General features: G+C 39.5%; 1 protein-coding gene across 2 annotated transcripts in view; it reads right to left on the reverse strand.

Annotated features, from left to right (window-relative positions):
- The window catches only part of tsnare1 (T-SNARE Domain Containing 1), a 274,777-nt gene that overhangs the window by 39,414 nt on the left and 210,430 nt on the right, over positions 1–24,933 (reverse strand). The gene's annotated exons all lie outside the window — the stretch shown is intronic.

Here is a 24,933-nt window from a genome sequence, read left to right on the forward strand (position 1 = left end):
AGATGAAAGAAATAGTCGCAAGAACCACTGCTCGTTAAAATATTAACATGTTGAAACTGGGACATATAGTACTTATAAAGCTCCCATGCTTGCACTGTATTTTTTTTTTCCTAAAAGTAAAAACAAACTGTCTGATAATGTTATAAAACAATGGAAGTTGTTTAAAACTTGATGTGTTCCCCTGCATAAGAAGTCGACACAAATCTAGATGGGAAACAAAACAACTTATATTTTATTACACAGAACTCTGCTGCGTTTCTACTCTGGTCTTACACCATGCCATGTGCTGTACAACGCCTATTTCCCCTGCCCAGGAAAACAGTAACACACCACAATAGGTTCCGCACATATTGCTACATCCTTTCTCTTTTTTTTTTTTTTTTTTTACTACTAAACATTATCAACTAACTTTTGTTAGCATTTGTAATATGTAGTACATAAAACAAAACAAATGATGATGATGAACATTTCGATTGATTCAAACAAAGTCTTTTAGGTGTGTGGGCCTGTAAAGGGGTCTTCCGTATCTGCTGTGGGCAGACTCTGCAACCCCTGAAGACTCACAGTAGGCTGGCTGTCCCTGGTCCTCGGAACTCCCTGGACCCCTGATGTCATCCACGAGGCCCTCTGTACCCTGTGTACTTGTCTGTAGTTCTTTGTGCGCTTCATCCTCAGTGTTTGTCTCCTGCAGTTCTTGGGGCTTATCTAGATTTGGAAAGTGGTTTCCCTGTTCTTTAGACCTCCTAAGGTGTCTTCGGTTTCTTTTTAAGGTCTGTCCTTGTTCTGTGAGTATCTCATAAGACCTCATGTTTACTGGCTTAATCACTGTGGCTTTCTGCCACCATTTGCTTTGTCCACCCCATGGCTGTACTCTCACCTTGTCATTTCTTTGTAGTGGAGGTAGATCATTTGCTGAAGTGTTGTAGTACTGTGCTTGCCTTTGTTGGCTCTCCATGATCTTCTTCTGCTTGTTGCAGGTCACCCCAGGCTTTAGTAGATTTTCACTCATCAGCAACAGGGTTTTAGTTCTCCATCCTATCAGGCTTTGAACTGGACTGCTGTCTACACCCTGAGAGGGGGTGTTTCTGTGGTCCAACATGGCCAGATATGGATCAGATCCTGCTCTTTTTGCTTTAGCCATTAGCCTTTTGGCTGTTTTCAGTGCTGACTCTGCTTTTCCGTTGCTCTGCGGGTAGCCAGGGGATGATGTTTTGTGTTTAAAGTTCCATTTTTTGCTGAACTCTTTGAACTCTTCTGCTGTGTATTGTGGTCCATTGTCAGAGTACAGAGTGTCTGGAATCCCATATCTCGCAAAGTGTGCTTTTGGCTTCCGTACAATTGTCCTGGATTTCGTGTTCTCCAGGAAGTCCACTTCCCAGAAGTTGGAGTGTAGTCAACAGTAATCATATAGTCCTTCTCGTTGACTGTAAAAAGATCTGTTCCCACTGTTTCCCAGGGTCTACTTGGTGCTTCATGTGATTTTAAAGTTTCCTTTGGCTGCTTGATTCCCTGTGCACTGCACACACTGCATTGCTCCATGTATGTTTTCAGCTGTGCATTCATGCCTGGCCAGTAGATACCCTCGCGTGCTCTTCTTAGGCATCCTTCTATTCCAATGTGTGAGGAGTGGACTCTTCGCATAATATCTGCTCTGAGAGAAGCTGGTATAAGTACACACTCACCTCTGAAGACAATTCCATTTTGTACGCTGAGCTCATCTCTGCTATGGAAAAACACTGTTGCTTCCCGAGGTACGTGTTCCTTAGTGTCCGGCCAACCTTGTAGGATCACTTTCTTTAATATCTGAAGATCCTTGTCCTGCTCTGTTACTTTTTGTATGGCCTTTAGCCTCTCATTGGAGATGGGCAAGTAGTGCACCATGTTAATGGATTACTTCAGGGTTCTTGAAAGCATACCGCTGCCACCATGTTTAAAACTTGATGTGTTCCCCTGCATAAGAAGTCGACACAAATCCAGATGGGAAACAAAACAACTTTTATTTTATTACACAGAACTCTTTGCTGCGTTTCTACTCTGGTCTTACACCATGCCATGTGCTGTGCAACGCCTATTCCCCCTGCCCAGGAAAACAGTAACACACCACAATAGGTTCCGCACATATTGCTACAGAAGTGTTTGTAAACATCCTTGGATTATGTGTTATTTATTCACAGTTTACAACATTTACTATAAAAAATATACAATTTAAATAAGAGTGGTGTAAACTTTAAACTGGCGGAATAGCAGTTTCTGTTATACTGTCTATATTGTAATGACCTGGGATTTACTGTTACACGACTACGGACCCTGTGTGTGAGTGTGTGTTTGTAAGCGGGGAATGGGTAAGCTTGCCTCGGCCTGGATTGATTGACGTCCGGGTAGGTGGGGACATGAAAGCCCACATCAACACTGAAAGAGCTGACATGTGAGTCAGACAAGCTGCTGTGTTTGTTGTTTTTGGTGTGGTCCAGGCTGACAGGGGACAGAAATAAATTGTCCCAATAAACCATGGATTAGAGTACCTGCAAATTTTGAGTGTCTCCTTCCTTCATTTTCCACGGTACAATACAATATTTGTATGGCCATTATAAATCATTTCGGGGAAAAAAAAAAAAAATGCCAATATTCGTTATAAGGCGAAACAAATAATGTGGTCTCCATTTATGGACCCCGATAACCACGTTATAATGGGGTAGCACTGTATCATCAATTGAGACTGTCTACATTTACTTGACTTTACTACATCAAAGGTGCCCTTACCAAGTTTTGAAAATAATTATATGTCTTGTTAGATAAATCTACAGTATATGATTGAATTGTGCCAAAGGAATGGACTGCTGTTTTGTACAAGAAATGTGGTGTACTTCGGGGATATGAAAGGTTGTGGAACCATACAGAATTGGCACTGATTAATGTACAGTGCGCTCTAACCAGATCAATACCTCTGGCTGGTACATGTTTTTTTTTCATTATATCATTCTCCAAATAACACCTCTGCATATCGTCTTCAGTCTGTAAAGCAACAGCAGCTAAAACAGAATAGGGTAAGAATTAGTACAGTGCAGTTATATAGCCATATTAGTCATATTAAATACTGCCATGCCAACCTTGGGCACAGTGAGGAATCATAATTAATTTTGCAAAAATATCTGCATTCGTAAGTGTTTACTTCTTGTCTATCTACTTCATTTGTCTGTGGTTAGTCCTCATCACACTTTTCCACACAGTAATCCCCACCAATACAAAACCACCCACACTCACTAGTGTGGAGACTGGTTCATATCATGACTGCCTGTTTGGGGAAACTCTTCCCCCACACTGCAAAGCTCTACAATGGCTAATCTACTGTACATTGCTACATTTGTATGAAATCCTGTTTTGTTGTGAGATATATTTATAGGTGAAAAGATTAACTGCAAATCTTTGAGTCACCCCCCTCCCCCCGCACACACACAATGATTCACTGAATGTAGGAGCCTCTCACACACACACGCACTCTCATCTCAGATCCCTCAGCTAGGCTCAGTACAGAGCAGCACCACCTCCTTCCTGCAGGCAGCTGACACCCACCCAGGATCAATGTGGATCAGATCTGTGCTGCGGTTAATGACAAATGAGGAGGTATTCCCTCTGTTAGTGGTTGGGGGTGGTGGTGGTGTCTGAGTGTCCTCCTGTTCCATGAATAATCAAGTTTCCTAAGAAATGTGGGCAGAAAACTCTGATTTGACTACACCTTTCAAGAGAAACGTTGAGATAGAGAACTTTAGTTCTTAAAAGGAGCTTAAGATTATGGAATAATTTCATCCTAGTTCACCAGACGTGCATTTCTATTCACTGTATTTACTGTAGGTAGGTACTGTAGGTTACATCTGCAGTTTTGAAAGAAACATGTATTATATTAAAATGATTCCTGGTACCATACTAGACCTAGGATTACACAACTGCCCCTTTAAAAAGTACTAAATAATAATAAAAATGTATAATATGGCATTACAATACGATGCCATTATAATACGTTATCAATTTTATTCCACACAGGCATCTTTTTTTTTTTTTAAGAACTGCTTATTTCAAATTTTTCAGAGAAATGGTCCCCACCACTTTAACCTCTTCTTTCCTGAGATGGAACATGGTGAAGAGTATGACGATAGTTTGAGCACGTGCTCCATAATGGAAATGACATCCATCAGTCCTGAGATAAGAAGCTTATCCCTGAGTATGCTAGTGATGTCAAACCTAGATGTTATTCTTTTAACCTGTCATGTGTGACCCTAAAACCTTTCCTCCCTTGTACAAGGTGCAAGCACCTTTCTCAGTTAAAGGTGTAGGTGGCAGATATGCATGGCTCTTTGATAGAACCATCTTAATTTTTGTGGGGTTTCCTCACTGATGATGGAGATGAGAATGCAAAGATGGGAGCCCGGCGAACCAGGTTTAAGTTTTTGCAGATATCATGCCCTTAAGACAGTCACCCACACCTGTGATGCACAGAAATGGATAAAGGATCATGTAGTGGCTTTTAGAGACCCTCTAAGAGCAGAGCCTGACCAAGACCATTGCTCCTGCTGGAAGCAGGCTGATCTTTGGGATACAAATTGAACATTTGGAGAATGTGATTAAAAAGACTTTGTGAAAGTGCAACAAAAAATATTACAATAACTCTGTACAGTGTTTTAAGGGATACAAAGGAAAGGAAAAGCAAGCAATTATCTAATATTAGAAAAAAAGCATGTCTGTGTGCCTTTGTTATGGGAGTGCATATTAGTACTTGGAAACTGTCCAGACTTGAGACATAGGCCTCCCTTATCTGAAAGCTACCGTGCAGAAGCATGTGTTAACCTTGGGAGAAGAGAATATAGCAAAATAGGATTTCATTTAATTAACTTTAAAATGTGTTCACAGTTGAAATTTCTTATCAGAAAATAAATAACTATAGTTTAGAAGCATCTTATAAATTGAACACAGAGGCACTCAGAGCTGAACAAGAGAGGGGATTTGACTCTTGCTGGAACTGAGCTGATCTGCTTGACATGAACTGGATGTTGTAAACAAATATTAAAGTACATTGCTCAGGATAATGTTAAAATATACTCCGTATTAGAATATGGGAATAGTGTAGGACTCTATATTCCCTTTTAAATATTCCAAAACTTCCATAAGCATTCCGATCTATTAAAAAAGATGACTACGTTTTTTGCTGTAATAGGAAAACAGAAGTATTACAGGAAAACTGTTAAGTTTAAAAACGAGAGAATCAGTACAAGCTATGACCTAATTAAAGGTCTTGGTAAATGAATAAAGCTACAAGCCCTTATCAGTAGATTTACTGAGAGGGGCCCCTCACTTTTGCCTGCCTAAGCAAAGTAGCATTAGACATAATAATATATATTAGTCTTGGCATCCAAAACTGGATTTACTGGTCAGCAGCTGTCCAAATTCAAGGTTTTCTTACTTTGTATAATCTTGTCTATTCACTACAGAAAAGTACTGCATGGTACAAGAAAATGAGCATTACCTCATTATGTTATCTATAAAATTAATGCAAGCCAGGTAGTGAAAGTTAGGATGTAGAACTCTTCTTATCCGTAGAGATATCTTATGAGAAGTCTCTTGAATCTAGCAAAAATATGACTTCATGCAATTAATTTGGGAAAGTACTTACAGTTGAGTTTCTTATTAATAAAATGTAACTCTGGTTAGAACGTGGGGCCCCTCGAATCCTTATCTATAAGTTGTCAAGGACTGCTGAAGCAAGGGATATTCTAGCTAGAGAGAGGCCAAGTTTGTTAAAACACATTTATAAATGAAAAGAAACAAGCTTATTGAGAACACACTGAAAAGTACGTTTTTACTGTTAAGAAGGAAATATATTTTAGACCAAGGCTGGAATAATTATTAGCTTGTGTTACACATTAAAATCATCTCTCTATATATATTTGCATATTAATATGTAATAAGAACTTTGTGGTACAAGAAAATATGTTATCAATTCAATGATTATCTCACATATTTTAGAGATTAAAAAGCCTTCAACGACAGATCTTGTCTTTACTTCTATTCTTCAAAAACACATTCCATATATTGGGAGGTAAGCATAATCTTGAATTTATATCTCATTTATACTGAAGCATGGCTATAGCGATAAGAATTATATTTTACCTTTAGAGGGCGACATAGTGGATGCTTTAGGATTTTTAACAGTGGCCGTTTATTAGCGTTTTGCATGTCTAGCCCAAGGGCAAAATATGTTATTACAATAATTGAAGTATTAGTGGTGTTAAGTATGTACAGGTACTGGACCTCCTAGATTGCCTATTAGCTGGGATCTGACGTGATCCATTTTTTATCATTTAATAAACCAAAGGAGTACTAATAATGCTCTGAATCATTGAAACTTCAAATAGAATGGGTCTGTGTGATTATTTTTGATTAAAGGTTGTCCAAGGCATCACACTGTAAGCCAGTACACAAACTGTGCACTTTATGGTTAGAACCATCTATAAATCTCCCTGTTAACCTCCCCTGGGTTCTCTAATCAAGAGCCAAAGTAGTGCTTGAACTGACAAACCACTGGAGTTCCAGGTCTAATGACAAAGGAGAAACCACATTAAATCTATATTTGTTTGCTGCTTTTGTATTTGACAGTGCAAGTGATTCATGTATCTATGAAATCTGTATCTACAGAAATTGACTCCAAGTCTACATATTTGGTTTTTATTTGATGAGTTTAGAAATGCTTGCTGTTAACAAGATTCAGACAATAATACTAATAATTAATAATATAATACTAACTAATAATAATTACTATCTCCTGAGAAGTTACTCAAAACCCAGATTCCAGGTAAAAGGATAATAAATTACTGCCCCACCTAGCCTTACAACAGGCTGCTTCAATATAAGGGTCCCTCTTGCTTTGGGGGATATTCAAGATTAATACATAGCTGTGAGGATCAATCATACTAACAGGGATAACAGGATAAAACAGACATTTACGATGGCAAAACATTAGGGCTACATGGAGAGTTCAGGTTGTTCTTATAAATAAGCAGAAACATATGCTGTCTCATTCCTTGCTTTGATAGGGTTTTACATCAATGGAAAACTTGCATATTAATAAAAAAATAAAAAAAAAACTACACAAAAGTTACAGAAGAAATAAGAAACAACATATGTGAATGTGGGAGATCGCTATTATAAATTAGATCTAGTACAATTTCACTTCTCTCCTAATTCTTATGTAGTGTGTGCGTTTGTTGTGCTTGAACATTTAAAAAAAAAAAAAAAAAAAAAAAAAAAAACATTTCTGGCAGAAGAAAAGTGCAGTGGCAACATGCAAGGCCACTCATTTCACAGACTTCCTCTCTGTTGTCCTCCTTCTCACTGTCTCCATCTCTCTCCCACTCATTCCTCCCTAGTTTTTGCACTCCCTTGCACCTGTCTCTTTCCGATTCCTTTCTCTTGCTTGTTTGTTCACACTTCCATGTCAGTAGTCTCTTTCTCTCACAGTTTATTAATCTACTCCTCTGCTGTCTGTCTGTCACACTCGACCAGTTATCTTTTTCAATTTCTCTCTCTCTCTGTCCTCCTCCTCCTCCCGCCCTCTCACCACTTCTCTTTTTTTTTATCTCTTTTGTCTCTCTGCCGCTCCCTCACCGCCCACTCTCTATCTCTCTCGCCCCCGTCATGGAGTTTCAATACTGTCTTGGCAAAGCCAGAGTGCAGAGTAGGCCAGCATGAAAACAGGATGAAAATTGCTGTACTCTGAGCTGGAAGCAAACACTGAAACTCATCCTGGCTGACTGTGCTGTGCCTTATACCGGTTCTCTACTATATAAAGCATTGGTCACTGTCTCACGTGAAAAATAACAGTGGCTCCTTGATAACAATAAGAAAAGCAAGCCCCTTCTCATTCACTCAGTCAGTCAATCAATATATTTATTTAACCACGTAAAATGGAAAAAAAGGTTCTTATATACAAAGGTGACCAGGCCAAAAAGGCTCAAAAGAAGCAGAAAAGACAACGTGTCATTAGCATCCAAGAAAATGAAATCAATATTTTTATAATAACATACTACATACAACTGGAAACGTGTAATTACAAAGTAATGAAAAAGAGGAGTGTATAATACAAGATTGGTGCAGAATCAAGGGACTTATCATGTTCACCACACAGACTGTGACAGATAGACACCATCAGCATATACAACAGCAACCTTTTTTTAAAAAATTTGTGTTAGAATTTAAAACACCTGCTCCTTAAAAAGTGAATCAAGTTAGGCCCAGCTTATGTCTCCCAGTATGATCACGTTTAAGAAATTCAAGAAAACCATCTCAGAGGACGGGACTTTGTCAGCAGTTTCATGGAACAAATCACTACATTGTAGCAGACTAACAAACTGTATATCAAACAAGGCAGACTAATGGTCTTCTACAGTGATTAACCTGAACTATTCCACCAAGTGCTTTGATCTAATTTTAGGGCCTTACAGCTGTCTGATCTATAAGTCCCATCACTGTGGTTCTGTGCAACAACAATTAACATGTTAACAATTAAAAAGTATAATGGAGCCCTCCTGGTTAAATTAGATTTTATTCTGTGCAGCACAGCTAATTTCACAGTGTTGTTTTTAATGGTTATGTCAACACCGGGCAGCTTCGTCAGAGACTCCTGTAGTTTTTAGTCTCAGCATTGGGAATAAATCACCTCATCAGTAACCGATTCTGCCTCGCTTAATGGAGAAAGCAGTATAGCTATAATATATAGCAGCACTAAAACACTGTTAGCTGCTGTTACATTTAACAATTTCTTAAAGATTTGGCCTGTGAACACTTTCCTGAAACAGGGGGGGCGGGGGCGGGGGGGGGGGGGGGGGGGGGAACAAAGAAAAAGAAAAAGAAATACAAAGGTTTATATTTCACATATAGTAAAAAAAACAAACATACAAAAAACAAAACAGTATACTGACCTCCTGAGTTGCTCCTTCTTTAGTTGGAATGTCATTTTTTGAGGTTTGTAACAAACAAACAAACATAGAAACCAACAATTCTCAGCTCACCTAAGACACTCTGACTGTAATGCTCATTTGTCTGGTCAACAACACCACCTTATTAAGTTTTGTAGCACCTTTCATTGCAAAGCCACCGTATAGCTCTTTACAACAACATATTAGAAACAAGCAAATTCATAAAATAAAGCACATAAAACTATTACTCAATAATGCCAAAATTGTACAAGGATGAAAGAAACAGGAGGCCACTAGTTTGGATAAAAAAAATATAGATACTCTATTTGGAGCTATTGTGGTATAAAATAACTGAAGCATGTGAAGGGCTTGGCTGTTTTGCACAGTGGTTAAGATCTCTGCCGGTTATACCCTGCTACATATTTGTTTCATAGACAATAAGGGAAAGTGTATCTCAATCCTGCAATTTGAAAACCTCTGTCATGCAGTCCTGGGCCTCTGCACCACATCTGTGATAGGCTCCAATGTGGGCTTAATTGATAGCACTAAAAACCTGGGTGATGAGCCTGAGAGACTCCTGAATCAACCCAGTTCACACCAAAGTCTTTTTGTAGCCAACATCATCAAAATACAGTACTATGTTTGAGGATCTTCTATATGTTGTTTTTCCACAACCAAGGACTAAAGTTACAAAAAGGTTTTCTTACTAGGTATTTTGTATCCCACCTCCAGATGGACTAATGTGGGCCCTACAAGCGAGCAGAGCAAGTGATGGAGTGCCCCACTTCGATGCTTTTACAAGTGCAGTCCTGAGGGAGCCTGGAGCTGATGATGAGCAATTGTGTGCTAGACTGTCTGGACCACTTGGCATGGTCAATTGTTGTAATCGAGATCAATCTCCCTGTCCCCCCACCCCCCGAAACACTTAAGCGTTGCAATTTAAAGAGAAACATTGTCAATTTTACAATTAAAAACTCCACTGCTATATTTATGGACGCTTAAAATAAATGTTGGCTATTGCAATGGCCAAACAGCACTGGGATGCTCAGGTCTGTTGTTAGCAGGCAATGATTTCAATGTGTTTCATCTCGTTTCTGCTTATCAGAGATTATCTTCCATGGCTTAGAAGACTTTTAACCTCAGTATTTTTGCAGTTTTTCCATGTCTTTCACATTCTTATATTATGCATTTACCATAATTTACCCTGGTTTTCTTTTTTTTTTTGGTATATTTTACCATACCTCGCTGCTTTTTGCAATGCGTACCTGTGCTTTATTACACTTTGCTATACTTCTACTATGGGGGACTGTGGCAAAGTGCCCCACCCCTGGCCTATTTATTTGTGTTGTATGTTACGTGTAGTGTGTTAATGTTGGTGTATAGTCATTGGTACACAGGATATAAATGGGTCTGTGTAACACGAGTGTTTAAAATGTATATTTGTATTTAGGCACAAGGATTGCACAGCACTTCACGTGCAGGTAAAATGTAATAATACATGAGCATGGGGAATTGCACTTTTATTAATTCACGTGCAGTTGTACCGAGACTCCAATTGAATGATTGATTGGCAATCGAGTCTCGGTACAGCTGCATAAAAGCAGAATGTTTTTACTCACTCTGGGTTGTGTGTTCCGTGAGTGGAGAATGGATGGGGAGAGGAGAGAATAATAATAATAATAATAATAATAATAATAATAATAATAATAATAATAATAATAATAATAATAATAATAATAATAATAGCATCTCACCGTGTTTGTCTGTTCGTCTGCTGTTTGTTAGTGTCTGTTTTGTGTAGTGTTAATCCGTTTTGTTTCATCTCTTTGTTTTGGCTACCAGTGCCATGTCCTGTGTTTTGTTTGTCTTGCAAACTTTTATTTTCTCTTTGTTCATTTATTAAATGCTGATCACATCCAAGCGCTCGCTTCACCAAACTCCACCTCTCTGTTGTTTAATGTTGGTTCCTGGTTCTGGTCTGACGTCACCACTACAGCCATCTTTCTGACATGGACTTATAAGGGAAAGCACAGTATAACATGTAAATTTTGCTTTCACCACGTGACCGTTTGACTGGAGTGCACGCATAGGCTCAGGCTCCGTCCAGGCAGCTCTCATTTCCCCTTTTAACTTTAATATGTAAAACAGTCAAGCACCTGTAGAGCTAGTAGTTTAACTATAATTCTGTCAGCAAGCAAGGGGAACCTGGGATATGGGGACCAGAGCTCTGCTCTAAAGGAAGAGGTTAAAGAATCACTGATCATTACTGAAGAGCAACTGAACAATGAAGCTACGATTAAACAAGCGGTACGGGAGATTTTGGATAACGTGTTCACTTCGCAAATTAAGGCTTCGAAGGAGATATTAAAAAACAGAAATTATACAATCAAAGCTTTACTGGAAGACCTTGATGTACCTTGAGTCACTGAAGAAGCTACAGTTGGAGATATGTTCTGAAAAATGAGGTCCTATTGTAAGTGACTGCAGCAGTTTAATACATAGTTCACCCCTTGGTCTCTGTAAGTCGCTTTGGATAAAAGCGTCTACTAAATGACTAAAATAATAATATGTAGCTTTGGTGTTATCTAAATAGACAGTTTTTTTGGATATCACCAGATACAATTGGCCTACTGTTGGCTTTGCATGTTCAGGGATATTGTTCACTTAGAGTGGACCACAGCCAGGCTGAATGGGGCGAGGCCGGCAACGACAGAGGCGTGGACTTCAGTCTCTGCTGCCCTGGCTTTATTATGGCATGAATGGTTTATATAGTTTGCTCTTTTAATATTTATTTATGTATGCAAGCTCTTTGTGCGAGCTCTGGTTCCGTACTATATAGTTTTGATTACATATGTTGTATTTTTGTGTGATTTCTTTGTATTATGTTTCTTAAGTAAAAACAATTGATGAGAAAAAAGTAAATCACTCCTTCCCACACTGGGTCTATCACTGGATTTAGTATTTACAACACACATTGTTCCATCTCCTGACCTCAGCTCTTTTTAAAAATTACAGTTAAATCCTTCTTAAAAGCTGTTTTGGTGACCTAGAAATTTAGTTTTGAAACACATTGGAAATCAAAATACAGTACAAGTTAAATGCTCACAAGTTAAAAGATCTGTTGTCTGATTTTTGCATTTTTTGTTTACACATATTTTTTTCCTTAATGTTGACATTATATCTTTAAAAATCTGTTTAAATTATTTTTAGCTATCTCATCACTTGACTTACTATCTTGTGCATACAACTTACTATCTCGTGCGCACTCCTGGTAAGTGGTGCACACAGGATAGGTATCTTGTGACCATGTGATAGTAAGACGTATGCACAAGATATACAGTACTGTGCAAAAGCTTTAGGCAGGTGTGAAAAAATGCTGTAAAGTAAGAATGCTTTCAAAAATAGTCATGTTAATAGATTATATTTATCAATTAACAAAATGCAAAGTGAGTGAACAGAAGACAAATCTACATCAAACCTTTTCTTGGTGGTTGCTCCCCTGGACGGAGGAATATTGTCTTTTGTGTGTAATGCTTTGATGGATCTGGTGGCAACTTATTGGTCAGGTTACACTTCTCTTTCAATGCTCCTTTTCCATGCTGAACTTGCCCCATAATATCACTAATTCGAAGGGCAGCCTTAGCATCTTCCATAGCTTTCTTTGCTGCCCATTTTCTTCCAGTTTTCAACACAGGTGCTGCCTCCCTTATGAATTTGTCATGTGAATCTACTAATATCATTTCCAGTCGGACATTAGCACACTTAAACTCCTCGGTTAGAGCAGAGGCTGGTAGCTGCAGTATTCCTGAGGCAGCGTGGAACTCCCAAACATTTCCTGATGTATTAACTGATTAAAGCTTCCAGCTTCTCAACTGTTGTCAAGGAAACCCCGTTACAGTCAGTGGCCACAGCAGTCTTGGCAGTAGACCAAACTGAAAGCATCAGAGTTTCAGTTTGCCCAGTAAAGCACTGCTGACTATGCTCTTCAACCCTTCTACTGCTTGTTGTCTAATTTCTCCCACACAAACTGTGTCCTTTAGATCCCCGTCGTACCATCTCCTAAGACTTTTCACAGGCTTCTCGAACACTGTTGGTATTGCCTCACCATTAATGTAGAACCTTTTATCTACTACTTTACCTTTAATTATAGAGATGCTCCTTGATTTAATGGGCTTGAATTTCATTTGTGCCCATTCAATGTTATTGTTTAATTTGCCCAATAACCGATTAGTGTAGACTACTGTTGTTGTCATGTCATCCATGTATGCTTGAATTGGTGGTAGTCGCATTCCAGAAGCCAAATGCTCTCCTCCCACTTCCCATTTTGATGCCTTGATAATTACTTCCATTGTCATGGTAAAAGCCAGTGGAGAAATGGTACATCCTGCCATTATTCCCATTTTTAGACATTGCCATGTAGAGTTGAATTCTGAAGTTGAAAAAATAAATTGCAAATCTCCAAAGTAGTCTTTCACTAAATTTGCTCTTGTCATCAGTACGCCGAAAAAATCAAATGATGCCCAAAGAAGTTCATGTGGCACTGAATGTCACATGGAGCTCCTTCCTCTCCTTTTTAGCTGATTCAATTTGTTGTATATTATGCTAATGTGTTCTAAGCATCCTGGGAAACCTGGAATTAGAAATGCGTGTAGCAAAGGAGAAGCCATACTAATGGGGGATTTCAACTTCCCCCATATAAAATGGGAAAACCCGGTGGGGAGCACGACGGATGAAACTGAAATGGTGTAAATGACAAATGACTGCTTTCTAACACAATTTGTCAAGGCACTGACTAGAGGGGAGGCATGCCTTGATTTAGTCTTTTCAAATAACGAAGACAGAATAACTAAAACAGAGGTCATAGAACCACTAGCAAACTCAAACCACAACATGGTCTCATTTGAAATATTTTTTAAAACCCCCAAAGTAATGACTAAAGCTAAGGTTTACAATTTTAGAAAAGCAAACTATAAAGGTATGAAACAAAGACTAACAGAAGTAGATTGGAGTAAAATAGAGAAAACATCCACAGAAAAAGGATGGCTGTTCTTCAAAAGTGTAGTACTAGGGGCACAAAACAATTACATCCCTAAAGTAGACAAATCTAAATGTAAAACTAAATTGCCAAAATGGCTTAATAGATCAATTAAAAAAAATATTCAGTGAAAAAAGGCACTTTACAGAGTGTTAAGAAGGGACCAAAAAGAAAGTATGCAGAAAGAGTACATGGAACTGCAAATGCAAGTCAAACAGGAAGTTAGAAAGGCCAAGAAAGAAATAGAAATGAACATTGCTAAAGGGGCTAAAACCAATTCCAAAATATTTTTCCAATATTACAACAGCAAGAGAACATTCAAAGAGGAGGTTAAATGTCTAAGAGATACAAACGACAAAATCGTAGATGAAGGAAAAAAAATAGCAAATATATTAAATGATTACTTTTCACAAGTTTTTACAAAGGAGGATACGGACAACATGCCCCACATGTCATCCAGTTCCTATCCAGTTTTAAATAACTTTATCATAACTGAGGCAGAAGTGTTAAAGGGACTAGGAGCTCTTAAAATAAACAAATCCCCTGGGCTGGATGAGATCCTCCCAATAGTACTCAAAGAAATTAAAGACGTTATTTACAAACCGCTAAGCAAGATCATGCAGCAGTCTTTTGACACAGGGGTGGTACCGACAGACTGGAAAATTGCAAACGTAATACCGATCCACAAAAAGGGAAACAAAACTGAACCAGGTAACTACAGACCAGTAAGCCTGACTTCTATTATATGCAAACTTATGGAAACTATAATAAGATCCAAAATGGAAAATTACCTATATGGTAACAGGGTCCTGGGAGACAGTCAACATGGTTTTAGGAAAGGGAGATCGTGTCTAACTAACTTGCTTGATTTTTTTGAGGATGCAACATCGATAATGGATAATTGCAAAGCATATGACATGGTTTATTTAGATTTCCAGAAAGCTTTTGACAAAGTCCCGCACAAAAGATTAATTCTCAAACTGAATGCAGTAGGGATTCAAGGAAACACTTGTACATGGATTAGGGAGTGGTTAACTTGTAGAAAACAGAAAGTACTGATTAGAGGAAAAACCTCAGAATGGAGTGTGGTAACCAGTGGTGTACCACAGGGATCAGTATTAGGTCCTCTGCTATTCCTGATCTACATTAATGATTTAGATTCTGGTATAGTAAGCAAACTTGTTAAATTTGCAGACAACACAAAAATAGGAGGAGTGGCAAACACAGTTGCAGCAGCAAAGGTCATTCAAAATGATCTAGACAAGATTCAGAACTGGGCAGACACATGGCAAATGACATTTAATAGAGAAAAATGTAAGGTACTGCATGCAGGAAATAAAAATGTGCATTATAAATATCATATGGGAGATACTGAAATTGGAGAAGGAATCTATGAAAAAGACGTAGGAGTTTTTTTTGGCTCAGAAATGTCTTCATCTAGACAATGTGGGGAAGCTACAAAAAGGCCAACAAGATGCTCAGATACATTGTGAAAAGTGCTGAATTTAAATCAAGGGAAGTAATGTTAAAACTGTACAATGCATTAGTAAGACCTCATCTTGAATATTGTGTTCAGTTCTGGTCACCTCGCTATAAAAAAGATATTGCTGCTCTAGAAAGAGTGCAAAGGCATTTAAAAAGTTTAAAAGGCATGTCAAATGCAGACAGGCTAAAAGAATTGAATCTGTTCAGTCTTGAACAAAGAAGACTACGCGGCGACCTAATTCAAGCATTCAAAATACTAAAAGGTATTGACAATGCCGACCCAAGGGACTTTTTCAACCTGAAAAAAGAAACAAGGACCAGGGGTCACAAATGAAGATTAGACAGAGGGGCATTCAGAACAGAAAATAGGAGGCACTTTTTTACACAGAGAGTCGTGAGGGTCTGGAATCAACTCCCCAGTAATGTTGTTGAAGCTGACACCCTGGGATCTTTCAAGAAGCTGCTTGATGAGATTCTTGGATCAATAAGCTACTAACAACCAAACGAGCAAGATGGGCCGAATGGCCTCCTCTCGTTTGTAACCTTTCTTATGTTCTTATGTTCTTATGAATGCCCCCTTTTTGTACTGAAGTGTCAATGATGCAGTTCTTTAATAGGTAGGTTGACAATTTCGGATCAATAGTTCTGAAGAAAATCTTGCTTTCTACGTTTAATAGGGAAATAGGGCAAAACTGACTGATGCTTGTAGAATCTTTTTCTTTTGGTATAAAGACTCCACCTGCTTGGCGCTATGCTCTTGGTAGAACCTGTTTTTCCTATGCCACTTTCATAAATTTCCACAGGATTTATAGAAGTCCTGAAGTACTCTTGTACACTCTGTATGGAACTCCATTAGGGCCTGGAGATGATGAAGCCCTTGCTTTTTTCATAGCTTGATCTACTTCTTTCCACTTAGGTGCACAGTCCTCCATTAATCCACATAATGTACCGCAGGTTTCACATACTGTACAACCTTACCTTTCACCCTGATCAGTGAGGTACACACAGACAGTGTACAACAGCTTCCTGTTATAATGCTGTTAGCTGAACAATGAGCTGACCAGTCTGCAACAGCAGTGTGATTTGGGTCCGAGTTCTGGGTTCATATGTACTCCTGCTTTTAGGTTTAGCTTTTTTTTCTGTTCAATGACACACAAATAAAACCAGATAAAAAAAAGAATGAGAAGACACCAGGAATGAAGTGGCATACTGCACTCGAGGAATAGTTTAAACATATAACTGTATGCATTGCAAGTATTTAATTATCAACATGAAAGGAAAGTTTGTGTAGACCTTGCATCCCCTCGACAGCGTGCTCCTGACTTCTTGAATGGCAGCCAACTTAGATCAACAGGTCTCCACACTTTTAGAAAAAAGTGTAGCAAACAAATACCTGGGTATTTAAACTCACAATCCCCCACCACTAAATGCTACAGATAGGAAGGGAGGGCTGCTAACTTTCTTTTGAAGTCAATATGCACAGCTCATGGAAACATTTTCATGAGAAGTATGTTCCTGCCTCTTATAAGACAAATGACAGTGCTTTTATTTACTGAAAAAAAAATCCTTATCAAAAACAATAAACCTTTCAACCCTACAAACTGCATTATACAAGAATCTCCAAAGTCACCTGCAATGTCTGCAACACCAAATGAGCGAGCCTATATAATCTTTTGAACAGTACAGTACATACAATACTATACATGGAAGTCATTATTTTACCCAATAAATTATTTGCTCAAATTCATAGTTAAGAAGCTCTAAGAAATAAACGTTTTTGTGTCTTTTTCTCCACCCAAAATCAATCAATCAATTAAAAAAAGCTGATGCATTATAAAAAAAATAAAAATAAAAACAAAGTACCTTTAAAAGCCAGCTCAATCTTCATGTGGATGCTGTGGGGTGTTTTACAAAATTACTCTATTAGTCTCTGAAAACAGAAATCTCTGAAAACAAATCAAGCCATGGCAGGACAGTTGAGACCCATGTTAAAAGACATGCTATGAGTACAGCTAATACTGTAGGTCAATATTCAGAAAAATTAAATAGAAGCCTGGGCTGTCCTGTTTTTTGCCCTGTATAAATATCTTGTGAATATACAAGTATGATTTTAAATAGGTAATACATTGAATATTAAAGAGTTTTAATAACACAAAATACACATTTTTTATTGCAGCTGCAGTAGCTGCTCTTCAGTTCTAGTTTCTTGCCACAGACATGTGAAGGCTAGTGATGTGATACTTTGGACCAAGTTTCCATTTGCTTCTCGCAGTACACACATGTGCACTAGATGGTGCTGTTGTTTACAAATATAAAGAAGCTTTGACTGATCTAGGATACATTACAGCTGTGTACAGCAACTAGATCTCCTGAACTGTCAAAGACCTTTAAGACAGACTTTAACACAAACACACATACATATATATATATGTGTGTGTGTGTGTGTGTGTGTGAGATTATGCTATTAGAACCACTCAGAATGATTGAAACCATCATTCAAATATAAGGGAGCAGTAAACTAAGAAACTATTCCTGTTAAACAGTATTAACATACTAATACAGACTGTCAAACACAAGCTCCCAGTTCAAAGACCAATGCTTTTATACCAATCTGTTTATATAAGGTATTCAGCTGCCACCCATGGGGAGCTCATTACAACTTGTCAAGTTAAATCTCAGCTAGGATTCCATGGGGAGCCAGACTGGTTGATTGATGGTAGTGTAGGTTACTCCACCTTCTTGAGGACCATTCTCCACCACAGAGCCATTTGGAACAAGCCTTTTGAGGCTACCACTTCCACTTGCTTCTCGTTCACATTTCTGCATTTTAACAACCCTCACTGACACCTGTCATTAGGGGACTGATGCTATCAGCAATATTATCATTTAAAGACAGCAGGCAATGCTGGAAATCCTGTACGTCATTGCGGTCACGTTGCAAAACTCTTCAAAACCCCAAAGATACTGAAGATTTTCAGCATGATATCTGCCAGTACAAGCCAATATCATCTTGAAGAATGAGACAATTATAGGTGATGTCTAACCATGCCAAATTTGAAACAAATACCGAACATCCCCAAACAAAGCATTTCAATCGTGCCGCGAGTGGATTGATACAGCTGTATCTCCCCCATCACGCAGGATTGACACAAGTATATTTTTGTTTTCCTAACCTCATAACAAGACTGCTTGTGGGAAATAAAACAGATGGATGTGGTCACCCTGCATCTGCATCTGCATCTGATCTATAAAGTACTCAATCTCAAGCTCTCTAGCACGGTTCCCATATACCTTAAGAGTGAGCGAAATGCATACATTTCACAGCACTGTCATAACCCTACACCTTAATAAAGAGCAGAAACACATTTAACTATCAGCTCTGTGCACTTTAATGATCAGAATCATCAATAAAGTCACTCAATCCTGAGCTCCCCAGCACTGTCACTACCCCTGACCTTGAGGAAAGCTGCATTCTATTCTAATGCAAGCCCCAGGTGCTTTCGGACATGACGACAAACAGCAGAAATAGCAGACCCATCAGCCTCTGTGGCAAAGAGTGAAATACATTTTTTAAAGCCTTATCTCAGAGAATGATTGCTTCTATGAGTGTTGTGCACAAAATCCATTACATTCTCTAAACTAATCATTCTCCAAACTAATCAGCAGTACTAAATGGGCAGCTAACGGTGTGCATTTGAACTAAAAGCAGCATGATTCTAACCAAAGGAAACGACTGCCTGTTGACTCGTAAGAATCATATAACCGATGCATAGAAGAAAAACAAAACTTACACAGAATAAAAACAGGGGCGGGGCACTTTCCCCAGGGGGGGTATATGTAGCAAAACACACATGCCTCAATGGCCACCTCCCCCCTTAAAATTCCAAAAGTTTCGCTCAAAGTTCTGGGCCAAGAACAGGGTCTTTAAGGTGTTGATGGGCAGCAATGTTGCCAGTAGCCAGGCTACTACTGGCCATGTTGTCAGCAGACATGCTGACAGTGGGGCGAATCTATCCCCCCACAGTACCACTGGCAGCAGAAATGCAGACGTGCTGACAGCTCCCAGACTGACTCCTTCAGCCGGGGCAAGTCCAACAGTGAAAAAGCTGCTGGGGTTGGTGGTCTCCAGACCTCCCCCAAGATCTACAGCAGCGAAACTGCTGTGGGGGAAGGTGGTCTACTTTCCCCCCTTCATAGCTGGAAGATCCCTCTGGGGGGACTCCAGCCCCCAGAACTCCTGCAGCGAAATGGCAACCCCAGGTGATGCGAAGCAACTGGCAGTCCCAGGCGATGCGGAACAACTGGCAGTCCCAGGCGATGCGGAGCAACTGGCAGCCCCAGGCGATGCCAGACAGGCATCCTTGGGTGAAGCGAGAAAGGCATCCTTGGGCGAAGATGTGGGGGGAGTCAGGACAAGCTGGGGTGCGTGTTTTAGCCCACTTCTTGGCCACTGCGGTCAGGCTTTTCCCAGTGCTTCCCTCAGCAGCCTATGCACGGTCTGCTGAGGACCGCCAGCATCTGGTCCTGGTCCTTCTGGTGAAGGGAGAGGCAGCTCCTGCTCCTCTCCCCCTGATGGAGGCAGAGGCAGCTCCAGCTCCTCTCCTTGTGATGGTGGGGGAAGTGATACCAGCGGCATTCATACTCTGCTGGTGGGGGAAATGATACCTGCAGGTATTCATCCTCTGCTGGTGGAAAGGGACCCAGCAGGCATTCACCCTCTGCTAGTGGAGGTGGCGGACGCAGAGGCAGCTCCTGCTGCTCTGCTCCTGGCGGTTGAAGCGGTGGAGGTGGGAGCAGCGTGTAGCCTCATGGCAACGGAGGTGGGAGTGGCGTGTAGTCTCCTGGCAACGGAGGTGGGAGCGGCGTGTAGTCTCCTGGCAATGGAGGTGGGAGTGGCATGTAGTCTCCTGGCGACGGAGGTGGGAGCGGCGTGTAGTCTACCCTTGTTGCAGGGGACTGGTGCAGCTCTCCCTCACTTGCAGGGGACTGCTGAGGCTCTCCCTCACTTGCAGGAGACTGGTGTGGCTCTCCCTCTCGCTCTGGAGGTGAAATCAGCAGGCATTCTTCCTCTGCTGGTGGAGATTGCAACAGCAGGCATTCTCCCTCTGCTGGTGGAGGTGGGAAGGCACCCCTGGACAATCCATCATTAGTCAATGGGACTCCAGACCGGCCCACAACTTCTCTCTGGAAACTCTGTTACCTGAGCTGCAGTTCCCTTTATCACTGCCTCCAGGTAGCAGAGGACCAACTCTACAACTTCCTCTAGGGTTTTGGGTGTGTACTCTCGCTCCCAGGCCTCCCATTGTTCCCTGTCCATCTGCCACAGGACCTAGATGGCTATGGGCATGGACTGGGCCTCCAGCCCCGCATTCTCATTGATCCACTCCCACATCCTGACGGTGTCTTCTGCCATTGCCCTTTAATATAGATTTTTTTCTCTGCAGTACTCCTCCCGGCCTGAGTTTTGGAGGCGCTGTTGTCCCGGTTCTGACACCACATGTGACAAAGACGGCTGTAGTGGGGACGTCAGACCAGAAGGAACACACAGTACTGTGAGATGAAATGATAAATGGATGCACTGCTGCGCGGTTTATTATCATAAAATAAAACAGTACAAAAACCAGGACATGACACTTGACACCAAAATAAATAGGCAAACAAAATGGACTAACACTTAAACCATCAGTGCACTAACAGACAAACACGGTGAGTCAAAACAACGGTTATATATTTATGTTTAGTTATCGTTTTACTTTCTCCTTCTCCACACCCGTTCTCCACTCACCGAACACACAACCCAGAGTGAGTGAAAACATGCTGCTTTTATGCAGCTGTACCAAGACTCTATTGCTAATCAATCATTCAACTGGAGTCGCGGTACAACTGCACGTGAATTAAAAAAGTACAATTCCCCATGCTCACATATTATTACATTTTACTTGCATGTGAAGTGCTGTGCAATCCTCGTGCCTAAATACAAATTAAACACTTGTGTTAAACAAACATTTTAAACACTCGTGTTACACAGACCCGTTTATATCCTGTGTACCAATGACTATACACCAACATTAACACACGACATACAACACAAAATACACACAGGGGCGGGACACTTTGCCACAAGAAGGCATTACAACAGCCTTCACAACTGCTGACATAACTGCTGTGCCAAATGCTGTGAAAATAATGCAAAAACTGTATAGGCATGACATTTATATTTTTGTGACAGTTTCTGCTGTATTGCCTCTTTAAAAAAAATGCACTCAATACACATCAATTATACTGCACTTTTAAACATGCTTGGTACAACTTAAAAATGATGATGATTATTATTATTATTATTAGTCATTTAGCAGATGCTTTTATCCAAAATGACTTACAGAGACAAGGGGGTGAACTATGCATCAACAACTGCTGCTGCTTACAATAGGACATCAGTTTTACAGCTCATCCAAAGGACGGAGCTCAAGGAGGTTATGTGAGTTGCTCAGAGTTGCATACAGTGAGTCAATGGCTGAGCCGGGATTTGAAACTGGTAGCAAGCCCTTTTCTTTAACCACTGGACTATATATAACTTTTTAATTACTGTTTTAGGGACTTATTTTGATAAATTAAATCAAGTTTGAAGTCCATGAAATCTGTTCTAGAGAGGGTTAGGCACAGTTTTACGGTCACATGAAAATTAAACTCTTTTAAACTGTAAACTGCATAAAAAAATATTTCTACTTTCTATGTCTTCTTAATGGACTTATCTGCATTTGACTTGCATGAATATAACAGGTAATTTGACCAGTAGCACAACTGCTTAACTCTGTGAAATGTTAGCAGTTTTAAATAACATTTCTAGAGATTACAGTATCACTAGTGTAATGATGGAAATTCAAAATGTATTTATGAATCCACCTGCAAAAAAAAAAAGGAGAAACGAACAGCCAGAGATTTGTCTGAAGTGACGGAGGTAAGATAATATACTGGCTTCCCCAATAAAAATGTAGACCTAAGTAATATATTTAATATTTGTAAAAGTAGCCTATAATTTTAGGTAAATAGCCTTACACAAAATATGTTTTGCTATTTATAACAAGAAATATTCTGCATAGAAATATTGGAGGTTATTAATAATACATAAGACAAAAGACATAAGAAAAAATATCAATTTTGATTACAGCCTATTACTGCTGATGCATCTGCTACAGCCTCTGATAGGCAAGATGAAGTTGGAAGAAAAATAAATTTGGACTGCACTGCAGCAAACCCAAAATCAGATGATTTGAGTGCAGGCTGCCTGAATGTCAGAATGGGGGGGAACTTTTTATTTGTATTTTTTAAATGTACAAAAAAAACCTGAGGATTTTTTTTTTTAAATGGGTTAATTAGTAGATTTGTTGGGGTATTCAAAGTTTTTCTGTTAGTCATTAAATAACATTTTACAAGAGGTGTGTAGCAACGGTTGCTACTTCAGCTCTTAAAAACAGAAATCACTAACCTTTTCCAAAATTAACTGGGGGGGGGGGGGGGCAGCTGTTTTTTATTTTATTTTGTTTTTTTTACAGAACATAACTCTAGCCATACTCTGATGAAGGTCTATTATGACCGTTGTTTGTTTGCCTGTTTGTGTGAAATAAAATAAAAAATTGAATTTGAACAGCTCTGGATGCTCGGACACATATCAGCTTTTCTTCCTCCATCTTGTTTGTTCGATCTGTGAGGGCCGTCTTCTCTTGGGGAACGGAGCCTCCTACTTTTACGTGATTGGCTGCTGGTGAGATACGTCATGAAGTGACGCTGTGAAAATTGACATTTTAATATCTCTTGCACACCACTCCGAGTGCTGCCTTCGCTGTGAATGCCTTGATTGAAAACAATAGCTTCTGCACTGTCCTCAATTGGTGTGAACACCCCTTGAAACTCTTAGTTTTCAAGCTGACTAGTTCTCCCACTATACCTGGCTATATTACAGTGAATCAGTTAAGGGAGTACGTTGTTTTTTCTGTGCACAATCATGGTAGATGAAACTCTTAGATGTATCCAACATTTGTAGAGGGATCATTTTGGTATGAAAATCGTCTATGCATAGAATAGCAACAGACCAGCTAAAACACCAAGAGGATCCAAACCAGCTCAGAATAGTAACCAGGTATTGTGTGAGCAAGATGTTGCACAAAAATGTTAATTTCAGTGAGATATCAAGCTCGTTAAGGACTTGCCATTTTTGAAAATAAACCACAACTAAAACAATGGTTAACAAGAAAAACAAATCTGACATTGAGTAAAATTCAGAATGAAAAACTACAGATACACGCTCATTCATTGAAACATACCATTTGCCAGATTATTCAAATATTTGCAGTTACTGTTGATGGCACGCAGGATGTGTAGGAGATACATAAACAAATAAATTTCTTATCTATATAAAGCATCGCAACTCTACAGGAAAAGGTACTGTAGATATTTTACAAGATTCTCTACTTCGATCCCAGCTGCCCCTACCTTGTCTGTGCGGTCAAACGTATGATGGAGCTTCAGAAATGTCTGGACCCTATCATAGATGTCATGCGTTTTAGCTCTTTACATTCACTGTGGTGTACATGCTTGCAATCTTGTCACATCCAACTGGGCCTCTGCAGTTGCAGTTATCAGAGATGCTCTCCAATAGGTTCAAGAGCTCGGCAACTTTTAAAGTGTATCGGTAAATATATGAAAATATTTGCAGCTATTGCCAGCAATGAAAATTGTTTTTAGCACACTACTCTGAAGTATTATCAAGCTTGGAAGAAACAGCACAGCAGATTATATCTGACACAGCTTCTCATGCCAATGGCTTCCTTGTTAGATTTCGAATGGGAAAAGACATACTGGGATTGCACATGGCTATGCCTGCTTTAACACAGCTGAAATATCTAAATTAATCTTTCAGGTTTCCTCTACTTGTACTGATGAGATGTTGGAAGCAGTAGATGCCGTACAATGTGAACTGGATGCAATACGTAATGATGACTTCTTTACTGAACTGTTTGAGAAAGTGAACGAGCTAATCAAAGAGTATGACTTGGTAGAGCTGACAATTTCAAGATATCATAAACTGGAACCGCTACAACAAATTACTCCACAACAACATTGACCACTATTGACTACAGTACATTGAATATGTTGATTCTGCAAAAGATAGAATATTACAATGATTTGATAGCAATGACCTTAAGCAGTACCAAGCTTTAGAAAATGTACTTAACCATGCAGAGAACAATTACATTTTAGACAATTTTTTTTAGCTCAATCGTGATTCATTAATGACTCAACTTAGATGTTTAAAACAGCAAAATCAGTACATGTCAGTTGCTGAAGCTGCAAAAATAATGTGTGACAACACATAACAGAAGTCAGGAGACTATTCCTACAGGTTGAGCAGCTTTTTCACCAGCATCTTCAGGCCAAGCGGAGCACAGTATG

This window comes from Polyodon spathula, chromosome 3 (genome assembly GCF_017654505.1).
Source record: "Polyodon spathula isolate WHYD16114869_AA chromosome 3, ASM1765450v1, whole genome shotgun sequence".
NCBI classification, from domain to species: Eukaryota; Metazoa; Chordata; class Actinopteri; order Acipenseriformes; family Polyodontidae; genus Polyodon; species Polyodon spathula.